Source organism: Mandrillus leucophaeus, unplaced genomic scaffold (genome assembly GCF_000951045.1).
Source record: "Mandrillus leucophaeus isolate KB7577 unplaced genomic scaffold, Mleu.le_1.0 Scaffold302, whole genome shotgun sequence".
Lineage (NCBI taxonomy): Eukaryota > Metazoa > Chordata > Mammalia > Primates > Cercopithecidae > Mandrillus > Mandrillus leucophaeus.
Genome location: NW_012103166.1, coordinates 2435302 through 2452406, shown reverse-complemented (window position 1 = coordinate 2452406; position 17105 = coordinate 2435302).

Here is a 17105-nt window from a genome sequence, read left to right as displayed (position 1 = left end):
TTTCTCATTTGTTTTTTCTTTATTTCCATACTAACTATATATTCTTATATTGCTTCTTCTGTGTTGTCACACATAGAGAGCCTTCTTCATCCCAAGGTTATATAATTTTTATCTGTACTTATTATACCTTATCGAAGAGACCATACGGTATGTTGATTCAAAGTGCTGGTTGGGAAATTCCTCTATCTGGATTTTGATATCTGCACTTCCATTAACAAAAAATTTCCAACAAGTTACCTAACCTCTCTGGCCTCAGTTTGTACATCTGTATTGGGGTAAAATATTAGCTCCATGGTGTTTCTGCAAGGACTACATGAAGATGCTTAGAATAGTGTCTAACACTATATACTTTACTATCACCCAATGTATGTTACTGTCACTTCCTACATTTTTTCAAGCACTTCTATGATTACACTTAATAATACTGTAATGATAGCAGAGTTATGGTACATAGTTCTTACAGGAACTAAGAGGCATACTCTAAGGACTGGTTGAGCAATAGGTTCTCAATTTCAGTCACTTGAGGCTGCTGCACTTTGCTTCAGGGATGCATTCACAGAATCAAGAAAATGAGGAAGCTCAAGCATGCTGTAGGGCCAGCAGACTGAGAAATGGGGAAACACTGCCACTTACAGACACGTGGATGCCCAAAACTCAATCCAAGCTCAGTGGGTCTACAGTCTTGTGTCCTATTTTAGCCACCAGGAGTGCCAAGAGTCTTGATGTGCTCTTCACCCTGGCCTTCATAGCAGTCACGATTTCTGAATGATGGAATAAATTAAATATTTTCTTGTCTTTCCTCAGTCTTTGACCAGAGGTCAGTTAATCCCCATTATAATAGGTAAATATAGCTCAGCTGGTTTATTTAAAGATAATGTTAGGGATCTGACTTCCACATAGACCCAGAGTAGTTATCAATTTTCAGATATCACCTAAGATTAGTTAGGAGACCTGGCACTGTAAGCAAGAATAAACATTTTTAGCAAGCACTGGAGATAACCTTGATAATGATAGCATGGAGATCCTACTTTGAAAAAACACTGCTATAGATATGCTCAGGTACTGAACTGGCTTATGTTTAACTTGGTATCTAAAGTATAAGCTGAAAGGAAAAGGAAAGGGGAAGGGAAAGGGAGAGAGAAAGGAAAGGAGCCAATTGACATGGGAAGAAGAAGAAGGAATTAGATTGCTTTCCTCTTTCATCTTTTTCAAACAGGCCCTGGAGAAACAGACCTATTATTTTTATCACCTTAAACATTACATTAAACATATTTGTTTTTCTCAGTCCCTGTTTCTTATGGCTTCTCTGTTCTGTGGTTCAGAGCATTCTGTCACCAGGATAAATCTTGGCATGTCTGAGGAAACATCGGTCACCTTGACCCTTCTCCTCCAATTACCAGGACCTTCTTTTTCAGTTAGAAACAATGTTTGTAACCTTTTATTGGGGTATTCAGTACAACAAACTTCCTTTTAGTTATTTACAAATGGAATCTTCAAAAGGTTTTTTTAAAAAGAATAGGGGAAAATATTTAACTTGCCCCACTACAGACACACACACACACACAGACACACACACACACACACACGCTCTCTCTCTCTCACACACACACAGACACACACAAATTATATCTAGTACTTAAATATATGATGTATACTGTCTCTAATTATTTCTTATGTTTTCATCTTGTCTCTTCAGATAGATGGCAAGACTGGCATATTTCATTCCTCTTATGGTTAGTACTAATCTGGAGGAAAATAGGCACATAATACATACTCTTGTTTTGCTTTGTTATTTCTTCCATATGTTTTGGCCATTATTTTCTTGTTTATTGCTTATATTTTACATTTTACGTTTTGTCTCTATTTTTTGTACTCTTTGAAATAGAAGTCAACTTTTTCTGTATTTTCTCACTACATTATCAGAAGAATATCTTTCTGCAACCAGATGGAATACCAAAGCTTAAATATTACTATATCCCCTAATACAGACTCCTGGATCCTGTTCTTACTAGTTGCACAGTCTTTCTGTGACTCAGTGTGTTTTTGTTATTTATTATTATTTTTTCTTTCTTTTGAGATGGAGTCTCACTCTGTCGCCCATACTGGAGTGCAGTGGCGCAATCTTGGCTCACTGCAACCTCGCCTCTGGGGTTCAAGCAATTCTCTTGCCTTAGCCTCCTGAGTAGCTAGGATTACAGGTGCATGCCACCATGCCGAGTTAATTTTTGTATTTTTAGTAGAGACGGGGTTTCACCATGTTGGCCAGGCTGGTCTCAAACTCCTGACCTCCTGATCCACCCACCTCAGTCTCCCAAAGTGCTGGGATTACAGGCATGTGCCACGGTGCCCAGCCAGTTTTTCAATATATAAAATTAGAAAAGAATGTCTACTTTATAGGTAGATAAATTTTAAATTCAATAAACTTATGGTCTTGCTTGAGAGATTAATTAAAGGTATATAAAGCATTTACAATGGTACAAAGAGCATAATTAATAAATATTGATTATTATCACCATTATTATTATATTTGTGACACTACATTAGGATGTCTCTAGAGTTAGCATAGCCAGTTTTATTTTCATTTAGAAAATATGTTTGATTGATGAGTACCTTCCTTTGGCAAAAAAAAAATAAAAGAAAATACACTTGAAAATATTATTTAATTAAAAGTTCTCAGAATGGTTTAACATACTAGCCAAGTACTATATATGAGCAAACTGAGTATTTCACAAGTTATTATAACTTTTCAAGGCAATAATGCTAAGTTGCACATATTTTTTCAAAAATAAAATAACATCAGCAAACATTAGTAAAACACCTATGAGGCCAGATTTGTATACATTAATCTCATCTATTCCTCAAAGTTACCCTATGAGGTTAATATTATCATCATTAAAGAGATGAATAAATGGGCTTAAAATGCTAAGTAACCTGCCCAAACTCACAGTTCACAAATACTAAAGCTAAGAATCAAACCAAACTATTTCTGGATCTATATTCATCTTCCCTTTAAAGGGAATATCGAACCCCAAATTCAAGCCCCTTTGCATGACACCACACTGTAGTATTATGTTTCAGTTCCATTTCTATTCCACAGACATGAAAGCATCAGTAACAGGTTTTGAAGGTAACAGGCTTTGTTCCTGATGTAAGGCATTTGCATTATGCTTAATTCCCTTTCAGTCAGTTGGCATAATAAATAAACTGTGGATAGATAGATGGAAGGAAGGAAGGACGGAAAGAAGAAAGGGTGGAGGGGTGAGCAGGAAGAGAAGGGAGGAAAGGAAGAAGGGAAAAGAAAGAGAGATAAAAAAAGGGATAGGGAAAGGGAAAGGGAATGGGAAAGCAAAAGGAAGGGAAGGGACAGGAAGGGAAGGGAAAAAGGGAGGGAAGAAAAAGAGGAAACGGAAAGAAGAAGAAGAAAGCAAGAAAGAAAAAGAGAAAGAAAGAAAAGAAAAAGAAAGAAAGAAAGAAAGAATTAATTTGTGTCTCAGATTCTTACATTACTCCAGCCCAAGGGAAAGTATAAATGGTTCTTCCTTAAAAAAGAAATTAATTATGATATCGTACCCTTCAATCAGAGAGAACAGTAGAATATATTTCTGCCTCTCCTAATTCCTTTAGCAATAGTTAATTAAGTATGTAGCTTTATCTATATATAGAAACTATCTATAATAATTTAAATAGTGAATTCTTTCCAATAAGCTTCACATGTGCACTAACTAGAAACTTTAAATTTCTACAATTTATTACAGTAAAGAGAATAATGAGGTGCAGATGTTCATCAACTTAAGGTCACATCACAATAAACCCATTGTAAGTTAAAAATAACCTAGGTTGAAAATACATTTAATATAACTAACCTACTGAAAATCTAGACTAACCTAGATTAGCCTAGCCTACCTTAAATGTGCTCAGAAGACTTGCATTAGCCTTAGTTGGCCACAATCATCGAAAACACAACCTATTTTTAATGAAGTGTTGAATACCTATCTAATTTACTGAATATTGAAGTATGGCTTCTACTGAATGCATATTGCTTTTGTGTCATTATAAACTCACAAAATGGGAACTTAAACTTTCATAAGTAGGAGAGTGTCTGCATAGTTTTATTTTCTCTTCCTCCTTTTTTTGTGCTACCATTGTGAATGATAGCACATCTATCTGTTACCAATACAACAATACATTGTTACAAGTATTACTCTATATGCTTTTATTTCTTTTAGAGACGCTAAGAAAGAAAAGAGTGCAAATAAAGGCTTACTTTGTTTTATTGTGCTTTGCTTTACTGCACTTTGCAGATTCTGAATTTTTAATAAATTGAAGGTTTCTGGCAGTCCTCTGTCGAGCAAGTCTATCGGTGCCATTTTTCCACCAGCATGTGCTCATTTTGTGTGTCTGTGTCACATTCAGTTAATTCTCTCAATATTTTAAACTCTTTCATTATTATTATATCTGTTATGGAGATTTGTGGTTAGTGATTTTGGATATTACTATTTTAATTGATTTGGTTTCCACAAACCTCACCCATGTAAGACAATGAACTCAATAGGTAAATATGTGTGTTCTGACTGCTTCACTGACCAGCCCTTCCTTTATCTCTCTTTTTCTCTTCTTGAGCCTCCCTATTCCCTGAAACACAACACTGTAGAGATTAGGCCAATTAAAACAAGAACAAAAACAAAAACGTACAATAGCCTGTAAGTGTTCAAGTAAAAAGAGTTCCACATCTCTCACTGAAATCAAAAGCTAGCAGTGATTAAGGTTAGTAAAAAACACATGTTAAAAGCCAAAGCAGACAAAAAACTAGGTTTCTTGTGCCAGAGTTAGGAAGTTGTGAATAAAAAGAAAAAATTCAAGAAATAAAAGTGCTACTCACTTTTAATACATTTCAAGTTAACACATAAATTGTAAGAAAGCAAAACAGCCTTATTGCTGATATACAGACAGTTTTACTGGTCTAGATAGAAAATTTAAAAATCCACAACATTCCCTCAAACCAAAGCCTAATCCAGGGCAAGGTCTTAAATCTCTTCAATTCTGTGAAGATTGAGAGTGTTGAGGAAGCTGCAGAAGCAGATGTTGGTTCATAAGGCTTAAGGAAAGAAGTCATCCCCATATCACAAAAGTTCAAGGTGAAGGAACAAGTACTGATGTAGAAGCTGCCAATAAGTTCTCTAGGAGATCTAGCTAAGATTATTGATGAAGGTAAATAAATACACTAAACAATAGATTTCCAATGGAGATGAAATAGTCTTATATTAGAAGAAGATGCTGTCTAGGACTTTCATAGTTAGAGGGAAGTCAAAGCCTGGCTTCAAAGCTTCCAAGGACAGACTGACTCTCTTATTAGGAATAACGCAACTGGTAACTTTAAGTTGAAGGCTGATACCTTATCAACCTTGAGAATTATGCTAAATCTACTCTACCTGTACTCCATAAATGAGACAAAAACTGCCAGGATGATAGCACATCTGTATACAGCACGGTTTACGGAATATTGTAAGCCCATAGTTGAGATCACTGCTTAGAAAAAAAATTCTCCTTTCAAAACATTACTGCTGATTGACCATGCACCTGGTCACCAAGAGGTATGATAGAGATGTACAAGGCATTTAATGTTTTCTTGCCATACTGCAGCCCATGGATCAGGAGTAATTTTAACAGTAATATCTAATTATTTAAGAAATACATTTTATAAGGCTATAGCTGCCATACATAGTGATTCCTCTGATGGATATACACAAAGTAAATTGAAAACTGTTGGAAAGTATTTACCATTCTAGATGCCATTAAGACCATTTATGATTCATGTGAGGAGGTCAAAACATCAACATTAACAGGACTTTAGAGGAAGTTGGTTCCAACTTTCATTGACGATGTAGAGGGGTTCAAAACTAGTGGAGAAGTAACTTCAGGCATGAGGGAAATAGCAAGAGAACTAGAATTAGAGGTGGAGCCTGAAGATAGGACTGAATTGCTGCAATCTCATGATAAAACTTAAATGAATGAGTAGTGTTTTCTTATGAATGAATCAATAAAGTGACTTCTTGAGATAAAATTTTCTGGTAAAGATGCTGTGAACTTCATTGAAAAGGCAACAAAGGGCTTAAAATATTTCAAAAACTTAGTTGATAAAGCAGGAGCTGGGTTTGAGAGTATTAACTGCAATTTTGAAAGAAGTTCTACTATGGGTAAAATGCTATCAAATGTCATCACATGCTAAGATAAATCTTTCATGAAAGGAATAGTCCCACAACGGGGTAAACTTCAAAGTTATCTTAATTTAATAAATTTCACAGAAACTTCAAACATTAGTAATCACCACTCTGAACAGTTAGCAGTCATCAACAATGAGGCAAAACCCTCCATCTACAAAAAGGCTATGATTTGCTGAAGTTTCATGATTATTAGCCTTTTTAAACAATAGAGTATTTTAAATTAAGATATGTACAGTATTGATTTAGCTGTAATACTATTATACACTTAATAGACTACAGCAAAGTACAAATACAACTTTTATTTGCACTGGAAAAACATGTGTTACTCGCTTTATTGTGATATTTACTTCATTGTGGTAGTCTAAAACCAAACCTACAATATTTCTGAGGTATGCCTCTATAGACTTGTAGTGTTTGTAATGTTATTCTTTTTATTTATCATTTTGGGGTTTATTTATTTTTTCCTATAAATTCAAATTACCATCTGGTGTCATCCCTTCACTTCAATATAGCTTTGCTAACACCCACCTTTGTCTTGTTATGGTAAAATGTGTATTATTTCTATATGATATAGGTTCAAAAATACAATTTTTTATATATGTTTATTTTGATACAAACTTTAATCAATTAATAAAAAGATTAAAATACAGAATTTATACAATTACATTATTACTTTTATTCTCTGTGGCTTTTTTGTATGTATTCAGATTATCATCTGGGGTTATTTTCTTTCAGCCTGAAGAACTTTCTTTAGTATTTCTTGTAAGAAGGGTCTGCTAGAAACACATTCTTTCAGTTTTTATCTGGGAATTTCTTCATCTTTATTTTTGAAATAGAGGTTTGCTGGATATAAGGTATTTGGTTGAAAGGGTTTTTGTTTGCATTTTTGTTTTGTTCAAGTTTATTGCTTTCAAAATTTTCTCTTACTATAAAATGTCTTCATGTGGATATTTTTGCTTTTATCCAATTTGTAGTTTGTTAAGCTTCTGGGATGGGTAAATTAATATTTATCATAAAATTAAAAAATTTTTAAACAATATCTTATTAAAATAATTCCTCTTCTCTTTCCTCTATTCTACTTCTAATACTCTGTTGCACATACATTGATGTCCTTAATGGTGTCCTACATTTTCCTAAGGCTCTGTTCACCATTATCCATTCCTTTTTTCTCTCAGTTCTTTGAGCATATAATTTATATTGATCTATGCTCAATTTCCAGTACTCTTTCTCTTGCCAGTTTAAACTACTTTTTGATCCTCTCTAGTAAATTCTTCATTTTCATTATCATACTTTTTAATCCAGAATTTTCATTTTTAATTCATTTTTTAAAAACGTTTATTTCTATATTGATATTCTCTATTTAATGAGGCACTGTCATCAGATATTTCTTTATTTCTTTAACACAGATACTAGTTTCCTTTAGTTTTTAAACTAATTTATAGTGGCTGCTTTAAGATTTTTGTCTGTTAAGTCCAACATCTAAGCCCTTTCACAGTCAGTTTTCATTGCCAACTTTTGTCTTCCCACTTATAGTCACACTTCCCCATTTCTTTACATGTATGTTAATTGTTGATTAAAAACTGGAAATGTTATAGAATATATTATGGTGGCTCTAAACAAACAAATCGTATGATTTGTTTTTGCTGTTTGATTTTCATATGTTTAGCGACTTGGCTGAACTAGCTTAGTAATGTCTATTTCTCCTGCACTGTGAAGCCTTTGATGTCACTCTTCAAAGGGAGCAGTCTAAGAAGTATACACAGTCAACCTGAGACGACAGTTGTTTTGCCAGGGCTCTCATTCACTTTCTCTTTCACTGATCTCTAAATTAAGCTGTCATCACACCTTTCCCACCCTTTTCTGGCATCACACCCAGCTGTTAGTCTCCACTCTCTCCAGATGATTGCTCTATTGTTTTTAACAATGCTGTAGAGCATAAAATGTTCAACAGTGTGGTGCAATTAAAAGTGGGCCCCTTTGCAATAATTATTTCTTTTATTTTTCTTTATTTCTTCTTTAAAAAAGAGAAAATTTGATACATGTATAGAACGTGCAGGTTTGTTACATAGGTATACGCATGCCACGGTGGTTTGTTGCACTTATTGAGCTGTCCTCTAAGTTCCCTCCCCTCCCCTCCTACCCTACAATAGGCCCTGGTGTGCGTTGTTCCCCTCTCTGTGCTCATGTGCTATCAATGTTCAACTCCCACTTATGAGCGAGAACATACAGTGTTTGCTTTTCTGTTCCTGTGTTATTTTGCTGAGGATGATGGCTTCCAGCTTCATCCATGTCCCTGCAAAGGACATGATCTCATTCTTTTTGATGGCTCCATAGTATTCCATGGTGTATATGTACCACATTTTATTTATCCAGTCTATTATTGATGGGCATTTGGGTTGGTTCCATGTATTTGCTATTGTAAATATTACTGCAATAAATGTATGTGTGCATGTGTCTTATAGTAGAATGATTTATATTCCTTTGGGCATATACCCAGTAATGGGATTGCTGGGTCAAATGGTATTTCTGGTTCTAGGTTTTTGAGGAATTTCCATACTGTCTTCCACAATGGTTGAACTAATTTACATTCCCACCAATAGTGTAAAAGCATTTCTATTTCTCCACAGCCTCACCAGCATCTATGGTTTCCTGACTTTTAATAATTGCCATTCTGACTGGCATGAGGTGGTATCTCATTGTGATTTTGGTTTGCATTTCTCTGATGATCAGTGATGTTGACCTTTTTTCTTCTGTTTGTTGGCCATGTAAATGTGTTCTTTTAGGAATTGTCTGTTCACATATGTTGCCCACATTTTGCTGGGGTTATTTGTTTTTTTCTTGTAAATATGTTTAAGTTCCTTGTAAATTCTGGATATTAAACCTTTGCCAGATGGGTAGATTGCAAAAATTTTCTCCCATTCTGTAGGTTGCCTCTTTAATCTGATGATAGTTTCTTTTGTTGTGCAGAGACTCTTTAGTTTAAATAGATCCCATTTGTCAATTTTGGCTTTTGTTGCAATTGCCTTTGGTATATTTGTTATGAAGTCTTTGCCCATGCCTGTGTCCTAAATGGTATTGCCTAGCTTTTCTTCTAGGTTTTTATGGTTTGGAGTTTTACATTTAAGCCTTTAATCCATCTTGAGTTGATTTTTGTGTAAGCTGTAAGGAAAGGGTCCAGTTTCAGTTTTCTGCATACAGCTATCCAGTTTTCTCAGCACCATTTACTGAATGGGAGATCCTTTCCCCATTGCTTGTTTTTGTCAGGGTTGTCAAAGATCAGATGGTTGTAGGTGTGTGAACCTATATCATATTGGAGTCAGTTTGCGTGATGCCTCCAGCTTTATTCTTTTTGCTTAGAATTGCCTTAGCTGTACAAGGTCTTCTTTGATTCCATCTGAAATTTAAAATAGTTTTTCTCTAATTCTGTGAAGAATGCCAATGGTAGTTTGATGAGAATAGCATTGAATCTATAAATTACTCTGGGCAATGTGTCCATTTTCACAATTTTGATTCTTCCTATCCATGAGAATGGAATGTTTTTCCATTTGTTTGTGTCCCCTCTTATTTCCTTGAGCAGTGGGTTTGTAATTCTCCTTGAAGAGGTCCTTCACATCCATTGTTAGCTGTATTCCTAGGTATTTTATTCTCTTTGTAGTGATTGTGAATGGGAGTTTATACATGATTTGTCTCTCTGCTTGTCTATTGTTGTTGTAAAGGAATCTTTGTGATTTTTGCACATTCATTTATATCCTGAGACTTTGCTGAAGTTGCTTATCTGTTTATGAAGTTTTTGGGCTGAGATGATGGAGTTTTCTGAATATAAAATCATGTCATCTCCAAACAGAGACAAATTAACTTCCTCTCTTCCTATCTGAATACCCTTTATTTTTTTCTCTTGCCTGATTGCCCTGGCCAGAACTTCCAATACTATGTTGAATAGGAGCCATGAGAGGGCGTCCCTGTCTTGTACCAGTTTTCAAAGGGAATACTTCTAGCTTTTGTCCATTCAATATGTTATTGACTGTGGGTTTGTCCTAAATAGCTCTTATTATTTTGAAATATGTTCCATCAATACCTAGTTTATTGAGAGTTCTTTTTTAACATGAAGGCACGTTGAATTTTATCAAAGGCCTTTTCTGCATCTATTGTGATAATCATGTGGATTTTGTCTTTGGTTCTATTTATATGAGGGATTACATTTATTGATTTGCATATGTTGAACCAGCCTTGCATCCCAGAGATGAAGCTGACTTGATTGTGGTGGATATGCTTTCTGATGTGTTGCCAGATTCGGTTTGCCATTATTTTACTGAGGATTTCTGCATTGATGTTCATCAGAGATATTGGCCTGAAGTTTTCTTTTTTTTGTTATGTCTCTTCCTGGTTTTGGTACTAGGTTGAAGTTGGCTTCATAAAGTGAGTTAGGGAGGAGTTCCTCCTTTTCAATTGTTTGGAATAGTTTCAGAAGGAATGATGCCAGCTCTTCTTTGTATTTCTGGTAGAATTCAGCTGTGAATCCGTCTGGTCCTGGACTTTTTTTGGTTGGTAGGCTATTAATTACTGCCTCAATTTCAGAGCTTCTTATTGTTCTATTCAGGGATTCAGCTTCTTCCCAGTTTAGTTTTGGGAGGGTGTATGTGTCCAGGAATTTATCTGTTTCTTCCAGATTTTCAAGTTTATTTGCATAGACTTATTTACAGTATTTTCTGATGACAGTTTGTATTTCTGTGAGGTCATTAGTGATACCAGCTTTATCACTTTTTATTGTGCCTATTTGATTCTTCTCTCTCTTCTTATTAGTCTAGCTAGCGGTCTACCTATTTTGTTAATTTTTTCAAAAAACCAGCTACTAGGTTTATTGATTTTTTTGGAGGGTTTTGCACATTGCTATCTCCTTCAGTTCTTCTCTGATCTTAGTTATTTCTTGTCTTCTGCTAGCTTTTAGATGAGTTTGTTCTTGCCTCTCTAGCTCTTTCAATTGTGATGTTAGGGTGTCAATTTCAAGTATTTCTAACTTTCTGATGTGGGCATTTAGTGCTATAAATTTCCCCCTTAACACTTCTTTAGCTGTTTCCCAGAGATCCTGGTACGTTGTCTCTTTGTTCCATTGGTTTCAAAGAACTTCTTGATTTCTGCCTTAATTTCATTATTCACCCAGGAGACAATCATGAGTAAGTTGTTCAATTTCCATGAAATTGTGTGGTTTTGAGTGAGTTTCTTAATCCTGAATTCTAATTTGATTGTATTGTGGTCTGAGAGACTGTTTATGATGATTTCAGTTCTTTTGCATTTGCTGAGGAGTGTTTTACTTCCAATTATATGGTTGATTTTAGAATAAGTGCCATGTGGCACTGAGAAGAATGTATATTCTGTTGATTTGGGGTAGAGAGTTCTGTAGGCTTCTACACAGTCCACTTGATCCAGAGCTTAGTTCAAGTCCTGAATATCCTTGTTAGCTTTCTGTCTCATTGATCGGGATAATACTGACAGTGGGGTGTTAAAGTCTTCCACTATTATTGTGTGGGAGTCTAATTCTCTTTTTAGGCCTCTAAGAACTTGTTTTATGAATCTGGGTGCTCCTGTATTAGGTGCATATAGATTTAGAATAGTTAGCTCTTCTTGTTGAATTGTTCCCTTTATCATTGTGTAATGCCTTTCTTTGTCTTTTAAAAATATTTTTGGTTTAAAGTCTGTTTTTTTCAGAGACTAGCATTTCAACACCTGCTTTTTTTTTTTCTTTCCATTTTCTTGGTAAATTTTCCTTCATCCCTTTATTTTCAACCTATGTGTGTCTTTGCATATAAGATGGGTCTCCTGAATACAGCATACTGATGGATCTTGACTCCTTAACCTATTTGCCTGTATGTGTCTTAATTGAGACATTTAGCCCATTTACATTTAAGGTTAGTATTATTATGTGTGAATTTGATCCTGTCATCATGATGCTATTTGGTTATTTTGCACACTACTTGATGCAGTTTCTTTGTAGTATCATTGGTCTTTATATTTTGGTGTGTTTTTGCAGTGGCTGCTACCAGTTTCTCCTTTCCATATTTAGTGCTTCTTTCAGGAGCTCTTGCAGGGCAGGCCTGGTGGTAATGAAATCCCTCAGCATTTGCTTGTCTGGAAAGGATTTTATTTCTCCTTCACTTATAAAGCTTAGTTTGGCTGGATATGAAATTCTGGGTTGAAAATTCTTTTCTTTAAAAGAATGTTGAATAGTGGCTCCCAATCTGTTATACCTTGTAGAGTTTCTGCTGAGAGGTCCACTGTTAGTCTGATGGACTTTCCTTTGTGGTTACCTGGCCTTTCTCTCTGGCTGCCCCAGTTTTTTCTTCATTTAAACCTTTGAGAATCTGATGATTATGTGTCTTGGGGTTGATCTTCTTGTGGAGTGTATTAATGCTGTTCTCTGTATTTCCTGAATTTGCACTTTGGCCTGTCTTGCTAGGTTGGGGAAGTTCTCTTGGATAATATCCTGAAGTGTGTTTCCCAGCTTGTTTCCATTCTTCCCATCTCCTTCTGGTACTCCAGTCAATCATAGGTTTGGTCTTTTTATGAAGTCCCATATTTCTTGGAGGCTTTGTTCATTCCTTTTCATTATTCTCTATTGTCTAGATGTCTTATTTCAGTAAGGTTGTCTTCAAAATCTGATATCCTTTCTTCTGCTTGGTCAATTTGTGTATGCTTCACAAAGTTCTTGTACTGTGTTTTTCAGCTCCATCAGATCATTTATGTTCATCCCTAACTATTTATTACCCATCTTCTGAAGCCTGCTTCTGTCAGTTCGTCCAGTTCTGCACCCCTGATGGAGAGACACTGAGAACATTTGGAGGAGAAAAGGCACTCTAGCCTTTTGGGTTTTCAGCATTTTTTCATTGATTCATTCTTATCTTCATGAGTTTGTCTAGTTTCGGTCTTTGAGGCTGCTGACCCTTGGATGGGGTTTTTGTGGAGGCCTTTTTGTTGTTGTTGCTGTTTTTGATGCTGGTTTTGTCCATTTCTGCTTGTTTGTTTTTCTTTCAATAGTTAGGTCCCTCTTCTCTAGGGCTGCTGCAGTTTGCTAGGGGTTCACTTCAGGCCCTATTTATCTGATTCACTCCCATGCCTGGAGATGTCACTCAAGGAGGCTGGAGAGCAGCAAAGATGGGTGCCTGCTCCTTCTTCTTGGATGTCTGAACTCTAGGGGCACCAACCTGATGCCAGTAGGATCGCTCCTGTATAGGGTGTCTGACAATCCCTGTTGGAGGGTCTCACCCAGTTGGGTGACACAAGAAGTAGGGCCCATTTAATGAAGCACTTTTTCCCTCGGTGGAGAGGATATGTTTCGCTGTGGGGAAACCCACTCATCTGGGCTGCCTGGATTCCTCAGAACTACCAGGAGGAGAGGCTAACTCTGCTGGGTCACAGAGATTCCAGCCACCCCTCCCGCTAGTGACTCAGGCCCAGGGAGATCCGAATTCTGTCCCAAGCCTCTGGCTGGAGTTATTGGAGATCCTGCAGAGAAGCCTGCCCACTGAGGAAGGATGGGTCAGAGTTAGGCCTGAAGAGGTACTCTGGCTGCAGATTGCCACTCCTGGTTTGTTGGGCTGTGGGGACAAGTCTTGGGACCAAGTCTTCCAGCCTCCCTGGCTCCAGCAGGGGAAAAGTACAGCCTGGAGCTATAGAAATGGGTGCCACCCTTCCCCCACCCAGGGAGCTTAGCTTGTTAGGCAATTGCTAGTTTCAGTGCTGGTGACTGCCCCTCCCCCAGGGAGCTCAAACAGCTTAGACTACAGACAACCACAGCAGGTGCTGGTCGCCCCTCCTCCCAAGAGTTTGGTAGGCTTAAGCAGTTTCCAACTGAGAGGATGAAATAATCTGCGTGTTCCAGATTTGAGACTCTAGGCCCCAGTGGTGGCATGGGTTAGTGAGTGGGATCCTCCAGTCCGTGGGTTGCACAGTTCCATGGAAAAAGCATAGTTTCCAGGGCTGGGTGGCATGCTCACTCACAGCCTCCCTTAGCTGGGTGAGGAAGTTCTGCTTCCCCGTGTGACTCTCAGGTGAGCCACCACACCACACTGCTCTTCCTTCTCTCCCGGTGTTACGCCAGCCTTCTAGTAAATTTCTATGACAAAACCCGGATACCTTGGTTGCTGGTGAAGGATTCACATGCTTATTATGTATTTTTGGATTTTTAAAAAAATTTTGTTGGGAACTTCCAAATGCCTCTGTTACTACTCAGCCATCTTGCAAGAATAATTTCTGAGGCTTACTCTGCCCCTAGTAGGAATACTGTTAGCTATCTATTTTACTGGTTCTTTGCAGTAAATTAGCTGGTCTACGCTTTAGTTGTGGCTCTCATAGAGTTACTTGCCCCGTTTAAATTGTTTACCACAAAAATCTCCTGTATTAGCCAGGGCTCTCTAGAGGGACAGAAAAAATAGGATAGATATATATATAAAAGGGAGTTTATTAAATATTACCTTATACAATCACAAGTTCCCACAATAGGGTGTCCACAAGCTTGAGGAGCAAGGAGAGCCAGTCCAAATTTCAAAACTGAAGACCTTGGAGTTCGATGTTCGAGGGAAGGAAACATCCAGCACGAGAGAAGGATGTAGGCTGGGAGGCTAGGCCAGTCTCTCCTTTTCATGGTTTTCTGCCTGTTTTATATTCACTGGCAGCTGATTAGAGGGTGGCCACCAGATTAAGGGGCGGGGGGGAGGTCTGCCTTCCCAGCCCACTGACTCAAATGTTACTTTCCTTTGATAACACCCTCACAGACACACCCAAGATCAATAATTTGCATTCTTCAATCGAATCAAGTTGACACTCAGTATTAACTATCATCTCCATTATTTTTAAAGCACCCTTAAACTTAAAGCTCCCTTCACTGTTTCACATACAGACATTTTCTAATGGTGGGGCTTCAAAGCTCTCTATTCTTCTGAACAGTCTTTACCTCTGGTCAAAATCTCTAAACCACTGCTCTGGAACTGGGGCAGACCACGGGGCCCATTTCTTTCAGAGTAATATTCCTGTTTTATAACTGCAGCACTAAGAGAGGGTTACAGGCTCTGTTACTTCTTGGCTTACCTCTTGTCAAGTGTGTCCACTGAAGAAACCACCAAACGGCTTTGTGTGAGTAATAAAGCTGTTTATTCACTTGGGTGCAAGTGGGCTGAGTTCAAAAAGAGAGTCACCAAAGGGAGATGGGGAAAGGGTTGTTTTATAGGAGTTGGGTAGATCATGGAAAATTACAGTAAAAGGTGGTTATCTATTGTTAGCAGAGGAGGGGGTCACAAGGTACATGGTGGGGAGATCATAAGACTCATTGTCCAGAAGAAGAATGCCACAAAGTCAATTGATCAGCTAAGGTAAGGCAGGGACAAGTCACAATGGTAAAATGTTGTAATGCTGGTTAATCAGTTAAGGCAGGAACTGGCTGTTTTACTTCTTTGTGGTTTTTTGGCTGCTCCAGACTTCTTGGCTCCTGCAGGCCACCTGGATGTATACGTGCAGCTCACATGGGTTATAATGGCTGAGCTTCGGCTCAGACGCCTGACACCTTTCCTGTCATGAAATCTCTACCTGAGAAACAAGGCTGGGCAAGGACTGTGGAGATCCCAGTATTTTTTACCTGCCATGCCTGGAGTAGAATCTCTGCCCTATGAATGGGAACTGAAAGTAGGAAGGGAGCCCATGACAACTTTCTAGGCTGCTTTCATCTATAATTTAGTCTTCAACACGCAGCTGGTGGAGACGATAAAGAATGTGGCCTGGCCGTCTTGGAAGGACACTGTGGCCCTTCACTGGCAGCTGGAGGAACAGAGAGCTCAGATATTTTAGTGAAACCTGCTTACAGCAGATGTCTCAGTGCTTAGCTGGGAGGGGGCAGTTTGCGGCTTACATGCTCCAGACTTTCACGGTTATTAATGACATTTCATAGGTTTATTGATTAAATATTTCTTCTGTGTGATTTCCTTTCTGCTCTTAGACAATTTCCAGAGACTTTAAATAGTCTTCTTTTTGTTTTTTAAACAATTTTTGCCAGTTATGCTCTCTCCATAATCTTTTTTCAGTTTTACTGGAAAGAGTGTCTTTGAAGCTCCTTATGCTGCAAATCCAGAAGTTCAAGCAGTGTCTTCCTCCATTTGTGGCTTTAAATTTCATTTCTATGATGAGTAATGGATACTGTCCACTTTTTTAAAAATCCAGGGATGTTTTTTATCACTTACCTTACAAAAATATTTAATTCATTTATCCAAATGACTGCAATTATTTTTAAAAACTTTATTGAACGAAAAATTTGACATGTAACAAATTGCACATATTTAAAGTGTACAAATTAGTACATTCTGATATATGTATACTCCAACAAAACCATCACTACAGTAATAAACATATACATTACTCCCCAAATTTGCTCATGTCCTTTTGTAATTCTTTCTATTGCATCTTTCTACCCACTATTCCCTTGCACTCTCCTTACATAAGCATTGATTCACTTTCCATTTATATAGATGAGCTATCATTGTCTAGAATGTAATACCAATAATACCATACAATATATAATATTTTTGTCAATCTTCTCCCATAAATGTAATTATTTTTGATTCATTCATTCACTTTGTAGTATATACCAACAGTTCTTTCCTAATCATTGATGAATACTATTATATAAAATCCATTCATCTGTTGATGGATACTTAATTGTTTATAGTTTTAGGCTATTAAAAATAAAATTGCTATGAATATCTATGTGCAAGATTATTTTTGGATATATGGTTTTATTTCTTTTGGGTAAATACCTTGGAGTGGAATAACCAGATCTTATGATAGGCATATGTTTAACATCTTTTGAAAACTGCCAAACTCTTTTCTAAAGTGGATGTTCTATTT